This window comes from Acinonyx jubatus, chromosome C2 (assembly GCF_027475565.1).
Source record: "Acinonyx jubatus isolate Ajub_Pintada_27869175 chromosome C2, VMU_Ajub_asm_v1.0, whole genome shotgun sequence".
Lineage (NCBI taxonomy): Eukaryota > Metazoa > Chordata > Mammalia > Carnivora > Felidae > Acinonyx > Acinonyx jubatus.
This window is the reverse complement of record NC_069384.1, coordinates 56,942,883-56,956,453: the sequence shown is the minus strand read 5'-3', so window position 1 is coordinate 56,956,453 and position 13,571 is coordinate 56,942,883. Positions and strand designations below refer to the sequence as shown.

Genomic DNA, 13,571 nt, shown 5'->3' with positions numbered 1-13,571 from the left:
CAGTCCTTGCTTCATGTATCTTTTACCTGGTATCAATCTGCTGATATAAATTCTCTTGCATGAGTTCCTTATGCTATGATGAAGCCTTACATTCAGTGACTCTCCCAAGAATTACAATGGCAACTTCAGAATAATTCTATTAACAGGTTATTTGTGTAAATGGTTAGTTAACTGTGTAAATTTACTTGTGTAACTTTTAAACTCGTTATTTGTGGAAATTTATAAAACTAGTTAATTGTATAAATGGCTAGAGATGGTTTAGGGCTTGGCATAGGACTCTGCAAATGTGAAATGTTAATACCTTTACTATTATAACTACTTTCTTAGAATATAGTTGTCCAAAGCTTCTCCAAGAAGAAAACAGGGGAAGAGAATATGATCAAAGAAATCATATTTATTCATTTATTCAATATATATTTATTGTATATCTACTATATACGATGTCTCGTGCTAAGTGTTGAAAACACACTGAGGGAGAAGATGGACATGGTTGTGGCTTTTTTCCTCATAGTCTAAAATGATTGCTAAAGCTCCAGCCATCACAAATGCACTGCAGTCATTAGGATGTAGGGAGGGATAAAGAAGAGCATGTCTTCCCTCTTTAAGGGAGGAACTATCCACCTCATCACTTAAAACTTGTTGCAAAAACTTAGTCCCATTCACACTGGGCTGCAAGTTTCCTGAGGAAAATAGATTCTTAGCTGTGTGCCCAGCTCAAAATTAGTGCCCTTTATTTCTAAGAAAGGAGGAGAAATGGATCTTGGAAGTTAACTAACATATCTGACATAGTATCTTTATTCCTTTTATATTCAGTAGCACATAGCCTGACTTTAAGCACAGGAAATTCTCCAGTTAGTTTGAATAATAATCAACTGTGACAACATAAGACACAGCTAGCGTCACATGAATGTAAAATAGTATCATTAAAGTAAAAATCTACTAGCTTTTAATTCAGGAAATTGGCACTTTCAACACTCATAGTCTGAAAGATGTTTTAGGACAGAAACAAGATCGATCCCATAATATACGGACTTATCTTCTGTTAACACTTATTTCAACTTCAGATTTGGTTGCTAATTTTTACAGTTATTTCTATTAACAGATTGTTTTTCTTTTCAAAATAGCTAAGTATCATTCTTGTATAAAACATCTGTCCTCAGGGTTTCTTTCTAGAATGGACTGCATACTCTCCTTATTAATGAAAATGATTCAGAAATAAATTCACTCATTCAGTATATGCCTACGGAGTACCTACTGTGTAGCAGGCACTGTTCTAGGTCCCAGATAATAATAGAGCATGCAGTATTTTTTTAAATGCTTTCAGGGAGTGTCTTATTCAAGTGTAGAAAGAGAGAAAACAAAGAACAAAGAAAATCTTTCTTTCCAGTTTTGCAACTTCTGTGAGTAATGCAAAAAGAAACAAACACCAGTTAATGTTCCTTTACTTCTATAATGCTAAAACAAGCATAGCCTGATTGTTAAATAAAGACGAGTGGCGGGGGCCTCATTTGCAGAGCCGAACAGACCCGCTGAACAGGAGGTGACTTTATGGTAAGGACAGGAAAAACAACAGAGGAGAAGGAAAAAGTTGGCAAATGTTAATTAAAGAACAACATTTCATTATAAGATGGAATGAAACGTGAATGAAAGAACCTGCCCCACCCCAACCAATGGTGGTTGCGAAGAGCGTTTTGTCGGTGTTGGTTCTGGAACTCCGGAGCTTCCCGTGGTGAAATGTGAAACTGACCCTGTGCATGGGGGAGGAAAGGAGAGACAAGAACGACGCAGCCACTCCACGCTGGCAGGTGGCAGGTTTAATAAGCCAGGGAACTTACACGCGAAGCTTGTCTCGAGAAGCCGCAGGACGGGTAGGTGTCCACACCCGCCGCCTGCCAGAAACTTAAAAGTTTGCATCGAGGCCTTACCTGGCTGAAGTCAAGCGTCTCACTCGTCCAGGTTGTCTCAGCAGCGCTTTGCTCTCTCACGTCTGTATCCCTGAAAATGGATCCGGCTTTGGAACTGGGGGGCAGAATCTGCAGAAGGAGGACTCCACAGATGGGCCGGGGGAGGAGCCTCCGATTGCCCCAAACCAGCTCTGGAGTTGAGGGTCAACCTGCGGTCACGTCCATTCAATGACCTCCTTCAACAGATGCAAATGGCTGGAAACACAATAGCTTCTTTTGCTCTGTTACATCTTAACCACTGAAGAGTTATGGGCCTAGCGAGCAGAGGAGGGGCTACCCCAGGGCAGAAGGAGGTGAAACCTGTGAGGTATTGCTGAGCAGGAATTCTCAGTCAAGGCAATGGACCCACCCATTCATTCGTGGTGCTGCTGGGGCCACGGATAAACAAAAGGGACACAGTCCCAGCCTTCCTGTGGTATCTAGTTTAGTGAGGGTTTCAGACATTATAGAAACAAAAATATATATCCATAAATCGTGCATGGTACCCTGAAGGCAAAGTAAAACCGTGATGAGAAATTCTGATATGTGGTCGGGTGTTAAACTGGTTGCGTGAGGGAGAGGGAGTGGTCAGTGGGAACTAAGAAAAAGGCCTCTGAGCACAGACAAAAGGGATGACTAGAAATCAGCTGGGGGGGTGGGGGCGGGTAGAGTGGGCTACTTCTGGGAAAGCATTAAACACTAGTGATTGCTGGTGAGCAAAGAGATTTTGGAGACTGAAACCATTTAAAAAGTCCCATTGTTTGAGTGCATGTGACTCATTTGAATGTTGATATATATTGTAGAACATTTTCCATTAGTTGCATTTAATATACCCCTAGCACTGGAATGCTGGGGCTAGCTCATACTGGCTCACTGGATCTTCCTGTAGGCATCTCTCCCTAAATCATGTTCAGTGATATCAAAATGGTAGCTTGAAATTGGCCTTGGTCAGAGTATTTACTCAGTGGCAAAAGCTACACCCGAGGGCATTTTCTTTTTCCTTCCGGAGAGCTGGTCATTAAACATTTACCAACACATCATTGCTCTTCTGTGAACTAATGCTAGGATGACGAGGTAAGAAACACCTGGAGAAAAGACGTAATTTAAACCACTTTAAGCAAAAATTGATATAATATTTTGCTATTTCACTAATGGTGTAACATCTTCCTAGAGAAAGTATCAAGATTATTTGGGGAACAAAATAGAATAGTCACACATTTAAGTGTGCTGTATCTGTAGCAATTTGCTTAATAACCATGGTTCTAGAATTTAGCTAAGTCTGATAAAGAGAAAGTTGGTAATTTTTTGAAAACTACAACACATTTAATTGACTCCTATTACTTCTTATGTATTCAACTTTAATCATTCAAAACCCATTTTCTGATTACTAATTATTGTGCCAGACTCAGCAGGGGAAATAGCAAGGGAAAATAATGATCCCAGGGTTTGGCGAGTTTACAGTGTAGTTAGAATGGGGAGGCTTTAAAATAAGAAATATTTAAATATTGAAAGTCCACCAATATTAGTGAATGGTTCAAAATATTACAAGATGTAAGAGAGGGGTAAGCATAGCCGGAAATGATGAGGGAGAGATGTCACGGAGAACTTGAATTGGCCTGGGCTCTCAAAGGTGTGTGGAACGTGATTTTATTGTTACGGAACAATCTAATGTGTTGCTGCTGGGAATATAAAATAGTGCAGCCAATCTAGAAAAGAGTAGCAAAGTTTCTTATAAAACTAAATAAGCGTTTACCATAAAATTCAACAATTGCACTCCTGGGCATTTATCCCAGAGAAATGAAACTTACGTTCCCCCCAAAACCTATACACAGATGTTCATATTTGTAATAGGCCAAAATTGGGGGGAGAAAAAGCACAGGTTTTTTGACCATTTAGCCTTGAATGGAGTGAATGACTAAATAAACTGTGGTACATTTATGTTATGAACAACTTGGATAGATCTCAGGGGGATTATTCTGAGTTAAAAAGCCAATCTCAAAAGGTTACATACTGTATGATTCCATTTATATAGAATTCTTGAAATGACACGTGTAGAAGGATGGAGAACAGATTAGTGGTTAGAAGGGGTTAGGGAGAGGACAACGGAGGGAGGTGGCTATGGCCACAAAAGAATAGTACAAGGGATCCTCATGACAGAATTGTTTTGTATCTTGACTGTGGTGTCGGTCACATGAATCTACACGTGTGACAAAACTGCATAGAATTAAATGCATAAACACAGGTGCATGCACAAAAATGAGTACATTTAGAACTGGAATCTGAATAAGGCCCGAATTATATCAATGTTAATTTCTTGTTTGTGACATTGTACTACAGTTGTTTCAAGATTTTACTGCTAGGAGAAACTAGGTGAAGGGTACACAGAAAGCCCTCTATATTGTTTCTTTCAACTGCATGTGAATTTATAATTACCTCAAAATAAATGTTATTAAAAATTATAATAGTAAAGAGAGAAGGGAACATAATCTCCATAATACCAATTCACTATTCTGACAATAATGGCAATTTCTTTTATTCTTGGGGGTAGTGGCTGGATAAACACAAAGAATAGGATGAGGTTTATTAGACTATCTCAAATAACAATTCATGATTTTAACAAAGCAAAAATGTCAGTCTTATTTATTCTTTGTACATCTGAGCGATGAGAAGAAAATGGTACCGAACTGCTTTGCTGTTTCTTCTCTCAATTCATGCTATTTCACCATTGATAAGGGGAAGTATCCACACCACCAACATCATCTTTGGCTCTCCTGTGAGGACTGATGTTAAGAGTCATAGATACCACATCAGATTACCATTTGGAGCAGAATGCTATAGAAACAGAGTGCTTCTTTCCCTACTTTTTTAAGATACAGAGACAATCAGTCACTATATTATAGCAGAGTGGATCCCAGAGTCTTGGCAGGCTATTGTGTCAGAATGTAAAACTTCAGGTTCAGAATGGCAGTGAAGCATATTTTTCATTTGATAAGGCAAAACAAAACAAAACAAAAACCCTATGCAGTAATTGGCTTTGTCAAAAATCAGAATTGTAGGGTTTGGATCTGTAGGTACAATATCCCCCAACACACACACACTCGAAAGATACACATTTTAAGTTCTTCTTACAAATGAATGTAGAAAATTATGTAGAACTTACTGATGAAACCAAGCCATAAATTTGACATTTGAATCTGCTTTCGGTTAAGTGGCCCCAGGTAAGATCCAAAAGCCACAATTTAATTTTAGACCCAGAGTGAAAGGTTTATGACCATGTTATTCAAACAAACACATGTTGCTGTGAAATACCACCGTGGCCAGGCCATCTGTTTATCTGGGCCATTTCATTTAGTACACAGATCTCACGGATAAATCAGCTGCTTTTTGGCATAATGGGAGCCTGCAGAAAAGGCCAAAGTCTGTAATTCAGTTTCTACTCATTACTGGTCAAGCAAGAAGCCCTAATCAGAGTAGAATGGCAAATGGCTGATTTCACACAGCAGCTCTGGTCTCTATTTCTGACACCTACCTCTCTTTCTAGAAGGTCCTTCAAGTTAGATTGGACATACAATTATACGCACATCTCCGGTGCACCTGGTTGAATGACTCAAACAGGTATTGTCCTGAAAATGCTAATTACATCATTTGTCCTTTCAGCCCTTTTTCATGCTTTCGCTTTCAAAGCAAAGGTGTTTTAAGATATTAGGTCAAAATAGAGTCATTAGTGTTAACTGGCCATTGTAATATTGTTCAATAAAGATCTCGTGTGGAAAATTTAATAACTATATACATTTTTAAACTAAAACTCTATGGGGCACCTGGATGGCTCCGTCGGTTGGTGATCTGACTTCGGCTCAGCTCATGATCTCGCGGGTTCATGAGTTCGAGCCCCACAAGGGCTCTGTGCTGACAGCTCAGAACCTGGAGCCTGCTTCTGATTCTGTCTCCCTCTCTCTCTGCTCCTCCCCTGCTCGTGCTCTGTCTCTCTCTCTGTCTCAAAAATAAATAAACACTAAAAAAAAAAACAAAACTAAAATTCTAGACCACAGAACAAGTTCAGGTATCAGATTACTTATTTGCCTGTACTTCTTGGTGCAGGATGGTGGGATAAATACAAATTTGAGATCAAACAAATACATGTCCAGATACCTGCTCTCTTTCTCAACCGGCTGTGACTTGAGCAAATTAACTACACCTCTCTGAACCTCACTCTCTGAATCTAGTCCTTCATTTGACATCAGGAAAACTACCAGAGAGTTTTCTGAGAGTTGATCCAATAACTAGCACACAGTTTCAGGATAAATGCTCGTTCAGATCTGTTTCTTTTCTTTCCCTAATGTCCATTTATTTTTGAGAAAGAGTGCATGGGGCAGGGGCAGAGAGAGGGGGACAGAGGATCCGAAGTGGGCTCTGAGCCCACTGTGCAGACGCCAATGCGGGGCTCGAACTCACGAACCGTGAGGTCATGACCTGAGCCAAAGTCAGACACTTAACCAACCAAGCCACCCAGGTGCCCCTCACTCAGATCTTTGATTGAGATTTTCTCGGATAACAGATGTCCTTGGGGTGTTGTGAGAATTGGCCCAATAATTGGCATGCAGTAGGCACACCGTAAATGCTTGTTCTAGTCCCTCACTGAGATTTTCTCAGTAACGGAGTGGGACCATTGAACGGGAACAACCGTTGATTCAAGGCACAGTGTGTTTAGTGGTTCAGAGTGTAGGTCCTCAAGCCAAACTGCCAACCTACAAATACCAGCTCTAGCACTATTCATGTGACTTGGGGCAAGTTATTTCATCTCTTTCAGCAGTATTCATCTGTGCAGTGTGAATACTGATAGTATACCTACCTCGTAAGGATTAAATGAGTTCATAGAAGTATGAACCACTCAGAGCAACACCTGGCATGCAGCAAGTGATGGATAAGGGTCGGTTCTGACTAGTATTATTACTATGTGCTGTTTGGAAATTCACATTTCATGGCTTGTATCTATTATTTCCAATAACCTTTTTTTTTTATCAGTCATTTAATAAAACTATTTCTTTTCCCATTGTTTTATATTAAAAATACCTGAGTAAATCTGGCTCCTTCCCCCCCCCCCCACCAAATCAAGTGAAATTATGCTTCAAATGAGGGAATCGATGACCTTTGCGAGCGTCTCTCGGGAGAGGAAGCTGGCTCTAAGGTTCTTTTGAATATCTGAAAAAAAGGTGGGATTTTTCTGCTAAATCTACCCTCAGGCTTGACATTCTCTAGGGTTCCTTCCTGCTTTAACATTCTGTGAGGAAATCCTTTTCCACTCTTGGAGATGATGAGGGACAAAGACAAGTTTATCTAAATCTCTATGGGAAAGAAATGAATAATAAAAATGGAACTAAGACATCCTTACTCCCTTCTCTTCTTCAATGATGAGTCCATTAATACATTTCAAGGCCATTCTCTCACAATAGCTTTTAAAAAGCTTCCCGTTTTGCTTTCCATTTTTAGGAAACAGCAGATTTAATTATATTAAAGAAAAACTTCTACAACCCAGAGTAATAGCAGGGGTGTCCTTTGCAGAGAGAAAGGTGGCACTGTTGGGCATGTATCGTTGAGTGAATTTATGGATTTGCACTCTTCCTGAATACTCTTAGGCTCTGCTTCTCTTTGAACAAGGTCACATGTTTTGGAGATGGCTACCTCAGTCTAGACACGTGGGTGTTCTCTGTAGCCGTGTCACAAAGCACAGGTGTTGGTCCCCGACCATCAAGCTCCTGAGGTGGTGGTTACAGTTCCGTGTTGTACTGACCAGCCACAGATTCAAAGGGGGCATAAGCCGCCAATGGGGGGAGGGGCGGGGTAGGAGCTCATCTCATTCAGCTCTGCCATCTTCTGAAGTAAGGGGACCAAGACGGGGAACCGCCTTTAAAAGAACATCTGGATTGGGGTGCCTGGGTGGCTCAGTCGGTTCTGGTCATGATCGCACGGATCCTGAGTTCGAGCCCCGTGTCAGGCTCTGTGCTGACAGCTCAGAGCCTGGAGCCTGCTTCGGATTCTGTGTCTCCCTCTCTCTCTCTGCCCCTAACCCACTCACATTCTGTCTCTGTCTCTCTCAAAAATAAATAAACACTAAAAAAATTTTTTTTAAAGAACATCCGGAGACTTTTCTCTTTCTTCCCTAAGAAAAATTCCTGTGCTTTTATCCTATTTCCTGTCCTGGGTCACATACAACATTTATGAGGCATTGAACCCTCCTGGAACTCATGAAACAGAGTTTTTTAAAAAAAGTGTTTTTTTAATGTTTATTTATTTCCAAGAGAGAGAGAGAGAAAGAGTGTGACCAGAGGAGGGGCAGAGAGAGAAAGAGAGAGAGAGAGAGAGAGAGAGAGAGAGGGAGACAACAGAATCTGAAGCAGGCTCCAGGCTCTGAGCTGTCAGCACAGAGCCCGACGCGGGGCTCGAACCCACAAGACCACGAGATCATGACCTGGGCTGAAGTCAGATGCTTAACCAACTGAGCCCCCCGGGGGCTCCTCATGAAGCACAGTTTAAAGAGCAAGTTCTTGGTGGTAAAGCTAACCTTCCACAGAGGCGGAGCTTACCTACCCCGTGTGGCTCTAGAGACTGTGAGAAGCTCCCTGAAGTTTCTCGCTCCCCACCTATGCCCCCATCAGAGCTGACTGTTCAGGTATTCACTGCAAATAACTTGCAATTTGAGATAAATTGTTTCTGTCTTTAGTTGACCTTTGAAGAAAATGAAGACTATCATTGAAAAATAGGAGAGGACAGATGTAATTTTTCCTTTCTTTTCTTTTCTTTTTTTTACTGTTTATCAAATACATAGACTGTGCCAAAAGCTTAGCAGTGTAAACACTAAAGCTCCTTTAGGAATAAGCTTGGAGTGGCTGAAAACTGCTAGCCTATTAGTTCAGAGGTGACTAATTCTGCCCAAAGTTCTCCCAGGAGCAGCAGCATTAGAGAGAAGAAACCATGGCTGCCCATTTAGGTTGGAGTCACCTGACCTGGGTGGGGAGGGGCCCGAGGGCAGACCCCACTGATGCTCCAGGGTTTCCTCAGGACAGTCAGCCAGAAGTACAGTGACCACAAGAACCAGATATGCTGGGACAGTTCTGTTTCGTGCATTTGTTTTTCCTCAAAAGAAGCATTTTGCTAAATATAACTACGTATGACCTAATTTCTATATTGAAAAGACTTTTCCAAGGCAAATTGGGAAAAAGTGTCCTGTCCCCACATGTTCGGGTTTGAGGTTAGGAAAATATAGCCTTTATAGTAAGGAATGCATAAGTCAGAGCCGGGAAACTTTGTGCCACCAAGGGAAGAGAAGCTGCTGACAGCTACGGAGCTCAGACGAGGGCAGGAGTCGGGGCAGAGCCGTCCTTCACCTGCCCAGAACCTGTGGGGGCAAAAAGGCAAGGAGTTCAAAAAGTCCACCAGCAAGGCCTTCCCACCGGAACCAGTCCGTGGCACCAGGAGAAAAGGGGTGTCCTGAAGCATTGGCTTACACCACAGCTGCCTGTGCCTCGAAAAACCAAAACCACATGTGGGCCCAGCCCAGGAAGGCGTCTGAGGTTTCCTCCCCTGGCTCCCCGGCTGGCTCCACTGTCCGTTTGCCTCCTCCTCTAACAGAAGACAGAAGGGCAGTTTCTCCAGGAAGTCACTCAAAGAAAGTTCGTTTCAGGGACAGGGTTCCAGCAGCGTGAGCCCGGTCAGCACTCTCCGCCGGGGATGTCCGGCAAGAGTCACAGGGACACGGTGGTCAAAGGTGGCCGATCAGTTAGAGTCCCAGCATCTTCCTTGTGTGGAGTTTATCTCAACAAACACAATTTTAAAACTGTTTGTTTGTTTGTTTAATGTTTAGAGCGCACGTGGGGAAGGGACACAGAGAGAAGGGAACAGAAGATCCGAAGCAGGCTCTGTGCTGACAGCAGTGAGCCTGCTGCGGGGCTCAAACTCACGAACTGTGAGATCATGACCTGAGCCAAGTCAGATACTCAACCCACTGAGCCCCCCAGGTGCCCCTCAACAAACACAATTTTACACCATTATGATTGTTATGCTCAACCCATTGAATGTTCCTCTTGAACGTGAGAACATATGTTATACTCGTAAGCCAAGAAGCTGAAAGCATGTGATTTCTCCAGCAATGAAGCAGGAAAACTCACGGATAGAAGCACTATTTTGTGTGGACGTCCCTCCTGTCCACACGGAGGTGCTCCCTGCATCCACAGCTCCCGCCACTAAAAATGTTTACCTTGGGGCACCTGGGTGGCTCAGCATCTGATTTCCGCTCAGGTCACGGTCTCTCCGTTTGTGAGTCTCGGTTCATGAGTTCGAGCCCCAGGTCGGGCTCTGTGCTGACAGCTCGGAGCCTGGAGCCTGCTTCGGATTCTGTGTCTCCCTCTCTCTGCCCTTCTCCTGCTCACACACTCTCTCTCTCTCTCTCAAAAATAAGTAAACGTTAAAAAAAATTTTTTTTAACATTTACCTTGAACTCAAGCCTAACCCCCTTTGTGCACTTAATTCTGTTTTTGAGACTATAAAAGTAATACATGTTTGTTTATTATAGATAATTTGAGAAAAGACACAAACATAAATATAAAATAAAAATCATTTGTGATCCTATAAAGGAACGCTGTTAACATTTAGTGTATTTACCCAACCTCATTTATACAATACACACATACACAATTTGTGATATGTCTGTATCACACCACACACGCCATACCACAGCATTTGTGACATAACAGAGATCACAGGATACAATATTTTCAATCTTACTGCTTCACTTAACAACATATCATTAGCATTTTCCTCTGATTTAAAATATTCTTGGGTCACCTGGGTGGCTTAGTCAGTTAAGTATCAGACTCTCGATCTTGGCTCAGGTCACCACCTCATGCTTTATCAGATGGAGCCCGCTGAAGAGTCTTTCCTTCTCCCCCTCTCTGCCCCTCCCCCACTCATGCTCTCACTCTCTGTCTCCCGTTCTGTCTTTCAAAGTAAATAAATAAGCTTTAAAAAAAATAAATAAAATATTCTTTGAAAACATTTCAATGAACGCGCAATGTTCCATAGTATAAATGTATGATTATATATTACCTTTTTCCAATTAATGTGTTTTTGTATTGTTTACAAATACTTGGTCTTTTAAATAATAATATAATAAAAATCTCAATACATAAATCTTTGTCTGATTGTTTTACTATATCCACAGGGCAGAGTGCTAAATGGGAAATTCTCACGTCAGAGAGTATGGGTTTCTTTTTATAAAGATGCATTAGTTTGTGTTGCTAGAAGCAGTGTATGAAAAAAGCATTACTTTCTTATCCTGCTTTCAATACTAAATATTATAATTTTAAAATTCCTCATTACTCTAAGGAGTGAAAAACGGCCACTTCATTGTTGTTTCAAGTCTCATCGTTTCTAAGAGGTTTCCTTTTCTGTTAGGAAAAAGGCGTGATTGCGTATATGGCTTATTTTCTTCAAAACATCTATAGTAGGTCTACCTAAAGAGCCTTCCTTAACTCTCATAAAGAGAACCATCTGGTGGGAACTATAATGTTTTCAGGGTAGAGTTTCAAGAGACACTCCCTGGTCTGTGAGGCTCTGTGTTGACAGTGCGGTGCCTGCTTGGGATTCTTTCTCTCTCTCTCTCTCTCTCTCTCTCTCTCTCTGCCCCTCCCCCACTCATGCTCTCCCTCTTTCTCTTTCTTTCTCTCAAAAATAAATAACTAAACATTAGAAAAATTCAAAAGTTTAAAAGAAGGGGAGGGCGAAGGGGGCAGGTTTGAGGAAGGGGACAGCTCTCAAGCTGGGAGCAGGGGGGCCTATCCGAGCTGCCGGCAAGAGGGCTTTGGACACTGGGGAGGGAGGTGCTGGAGGATGGAAAAGAGTTTTTGAGGATTGACAGTGTTGAAACACACACTGTTTAATAGCTTGTCGTCCGGAGGATATTTCTATTGGGAGGAAAGCCTAGGGTGGACCCGGGGATGGACAGAAATCATTCAACCCTCTTATGGCAGTGAGCGTCAGATCAACATGCATGCTAGAAACGAAGCAGGTCAGACCTACCCATGTGGGGGCAGATAGTGGAGAGACGTTCACACAGGAAGGCAGCGCACGCATCCGGAGGATGAGGTGCTGGCAGTCGCCCAAGCAGACAGCACTTGGCATTGAGCAGTTCCTTCAGTGATGCTTGGTGGGTGTCCCTGATCTCGATAGGACATGAAGAACTAAATATGTTGTCTACCCAAATGTGAGGCTATATCAGGGTGTTGCAGCAAGCAAAGGCAGACCCCTGGGCCCTTGCCTGTGGCTCAGGGGACAGACCGGCAAGGCTAAGGGGGACCCACTGGATGATCTGAGGATCTGGACAAACTAGGTCAGATCCTTGGGCCCCAACATCCAAATAGGAGGCCGGTTACTAGAGTTTACATGCAAGGCGAGGGCTGGTTGGATGAGAATATCCTCAACGCTTAGGTACCAACTCCAAGCATTCTCCAGGCAAGGCCTGGGAGCAAGCCCAGATCCTGCCACCAGTTGGGATTTGAGAGGTCTCAGCTGTGGGGACTGGCAGATGGAGGTGGCAAGGGGCTACGAACGTCATCAGAGAAAACAAGGAGAGAGCTCTTGAGGAGACCTTAAATGAAACTCAAGATAATGTATTTTCTTCTCACCGTTCAAGTTCTTGAACAACTAGAAACTTCAAAGAAGAAATTACAAGAGATTTATGGGTGAGGAAAAAGGTATGCATTAGAAAAGGCCCAATGGGGGAGGAAGAAAAACCATAACTGGTCAAGCTGGCTAAAGGGAGTGGAAAGAGCAGTCAAATGGAGTTTGTTCTGATGCCAGCAGGGGGTGGGGGAGGGGACTGAAAAGCCGGAGACGGATTTGTACGGACGTCTTTTTTTTTTAAAGCCAGATTGGAAATCAAGAGCAAGAGATTAACGATGACTTTAAAATGGCTAAGGTATTGAACTGATTTTCTTAATCTGTCTTTAATAAGAAGAATGGAACCAAGCAGCCCTTTCAATTAGGTGGTAATGTGGAGTTTGCAAAAACGTCCACAGCTGGTAAGAAAAATGTGGAGACTGTGTAGATATGCGGCTCCACAGGTCTTGATGAAATGCATCCTTGAAGTAATGCCTGTGAATAATCCACACGATGTGGGGGAAAGGGTAGACAGGGTGGGGAGGGGCGGAAACAGGGGGGAAGCAGGAGAAGGCAGCCAGCTCTTGAATCCCTAGAAGAGCACCAGGCAGCAGTCTGCAGGGGGTAGGTGTTAGACAAGAGCCGTAGGAGAGATCTCAGCATGGTCCTGGAGAGGAGGCATTGAAGCCTGCTACCACTCTAGGGAGAGTCCTAGGGAAAAGCAGTTTGGAGCACGAGCAAGGAATTGCGGGTGGTGGGAACGTCGTCCTGTTTTCTCATGTGTCTTTAACTTGTTCAAGACAGTCTGCCAGATCACTCTGCAGGGCATTTTGGGAAAGAGCTATCTTAGTTTTGAAGAGCATGTATTGCATTTTGTTCAACCCAGCAAATGTTTCTCAAATATACATGACATGCCTCAGCTGTTCTGGAGGAGCGATGGAGGAGGCAAACATATATTGTAACCAGTACCTGACATTT

The 13,571-nt window shown here is 42.7% G+C and overlaps 1 long non-coding RNA gene across 1 annotated transcript in view; it reads right to left on the bottom strand.

The window, feature by feature from the left end:
- Nucleotides 1-2,296, bottom strand: part of LOC113604811 (uncharacterized) — a 188,704-nt gene extending 186,408 nt beyond the window's left edge. The window contains exon 1 of the long non-coding RNA XR_003426838.2: nt 1,926-2,296. This is a non-coding gene — a long non-coding RNA (uncharacterized LOC113604811). The remainder of the gene's footprint in view (nt 1-1,925) is intronic.
- Between the last annotated feature and the right edge of the window lie 11,275 nt (nt 2,297-13,571).